Source organism: Narcine bancroftii, chromosome 5 (assembly GCF_036971445.1).
Source record: "Narcine bancroftii isolate sNarBan1 chromosome 5, sNarBan1.hap1, whole genome shotgun sequence".
Taxonomy (NCBI): Eukaryota; Metazoa; Chordata; class Chondrichthyes; order Torpediniformes; family Narcinidae; genus Narcine; species Narcine bancroftii.
This window is the reverse complement of record NC_091473.1, coordinates 242,171,620-242,174,213: the sequence shown is the minus strand read 5'-3', so window position 1 is coordinate 242,174,213 and position 2,594 is coordinate 242,171,620.

The window sequence follows — 2,594 nt, the reverse complement described above, 5'->3', positions numbered from 1 at the left end:
TTGGCTAGGATCTTGATATATTGGCCAAAGTCACAACCACATTCAGTTTATTGCACTCCACTTTTGTACACAGCATGTCCCACAAAAGTGAGCGATCTTCAGATCCTGCAATCACTGTCTTCTTGATAAGACAGTATATAGCGTAAGGCTACTTGCGACCAAGGACTTATTTAACTGGGACAATACTGGGGACTGTGCAGGTACACAGAAGTGTGTTCCTCCCCTTTACCAAGCTCATCCACTTCCCTCATCTCCAAAGAGCCCTTTATGGTCCTGTATTATGACTTCCAAAAAATTGTTTGCTCTTTTCTTGGTCCCAAATCAGGGAAATTTTGATACTTACTGAAAATTGGCTTTCTCCTGACTTGATACATAGATGAGCACTGCACTACCTGTGTATCTCTGGAGCAACACTGTTATCATTGCCAACAATCGGGTCTGGGATTGAAATCCCATGCTATTAGTAAGGAGTTTGTATGTTCTCCCCATGTCTGCATGGGTTTTTTCCCGGGGTCTCCTGTATCCTCCCATCTTTCAAAAAAAAACCATACCAGGGCTGTAGGTGAATTGGGTGTAATTGGCCGGCATGGGCTCATGGGCCAAAAGGCCTGTTACCGTCCTGTTTGTCTAAATTTAAACAGTTCTGTATTCTATGCCGAAGCATGATTTGAAGCAACCATATTAGACACATCTTTTAACTCTAAATTTAATTATCTAAGCTAATCTTTATTCATCCAATTTGATAGATTGGTCTAATTATTACGATTCTATTTACTTTGCATTTACATTACTTAAAAATTATTCTACTTGCTACCATTGCTACTGATTTTTAAAACTTGGCATTATTCATTTGGCTTAAACACTGTGTAAACTTCTTTTCTGTGGCTTCTTGCTGTGAAAACTGCTTCTATTAAGAATTCACACCAACAGAATAGTTTTTATTCATGACCTGCAGGTTAGACGAGCTTGCTGAGGATATGAGCCTTCTTTTCTGGCAGTTAAAACATGATATCATTTCAAATTGACATACTTGTAATGGAAGACCTCTATCGCATGCATCAGAACAATTACACCAATCTCTGCACTTTTGAGAGCTCTCGACTTTCCTATTGCTGTATGGCTGTCAGCTGCCATATATTTGTACCTTTACCTTTAACTCTGCATTCTGTCTGTGGTGATATGTCATTACACCACTAAGTCACCAGGGGTCATCCCGGTGACCTGGTCTATAAAGCAGTCCAGAGCTACAGTCTAGCCTTCCGGGTTCGTCTTGTAGAGAGAAAAGACCTCTTAGTGTACATATTAGTTTATTAAAGCTGTCTTATACTCGCACTGCTGGTGTGGTTATTGTCAGTACTGTGTCTATATCCTGTTCTAACCTACTCCAGCCTTCATGTCATCTCATAAATTATTCTTGATCAGCCACATATTCAGAACTACTCTCAATCTCTGTGGTGTTATTTTCATGTTTTCTGTGCAAGAACCAGAAGACTCGCTGTAGGCACCAAGACTTCCAATGTAACCATCTTCAGCCTGAGCATCCGTTTGGACCTGTTCCCATAACTACAGTGGATTCATATGCTTTTTCTTTGGCTTGGCTTCGAGGACTAAGATTTATGGAGGGGTATGTCCACGTCTACTGCAGGCTCGTTGGTGACTCACATCCGATGCGGGCAGGCAGGCACGGTTGCAGCGGTTGCAAGGGGAAATTGGTTGGTTGGGGTTGGGTGTTGGGTTTTTCCACCTTTGTCTTTTGTCAGTGAGGTGGGCTCTGCGGTCTTCTTCAAAGGAGGTTGCTGCCCGCCGAACTGAGAGGCACTAGATGCACGGTTGGAGGCGATATCAGCCCACTGGCGTATGCACCCTACAGCTATTCAGCATCATGCGTCATTCATGACACAACGTGGCACACCAGAAAAACAAAGTTGGAGTTATGGATCTATTCAGTCAAACATGCAGCATCTGCATTTTGTTTCAAATGCAGGCCAAATAACAGCTTTGCAGACACTTCCACCCAGTCCACAAACATCACCACAACCTCACCTTAATTCTACCTCTCAGGCCCTCTTTGTGTCCTTGGCTGTGACAAAGCTAATGTCACCTGAGTGAGGCAACCCTCCTCTTCCACCGAGACACTTTCCTCAAAACTGAGATCAACAATTTTACATTATGAACAGTTCCAGAATTTTTATTTCAGGTTTTCAATATTCCTTCCATATTCCATGAATCGTTTTAGATAATTACTCCAATCAGAAGAGACTGATGATCCAGCAATTCAGAGACTTCAGAATCCATAAAATTGAGAAGAAATAAGTCACCCTTGATAACGAGGGGCTGCCTGAGTTCAAAAAGAAGTAACGTCAGTAGTCTGGAGAGTAGTAGCCAGAATGATTGGAATCATTCCTGATTTGAGTAGACCCATCTCAGTGTTCTGTAGTTCAGTTTATAGCTTAGTCTGAGTTACACTAGTGTTCAGAAATTTCACTTCAAATTATTTGCTATTATCGAGTCACACAATTGCAGCTCAGAAAGAGGCTAGTCAATCTGTGGAACAATTGTATAGTTATCTTTAAAAATAGTAACTGCATCTTCAG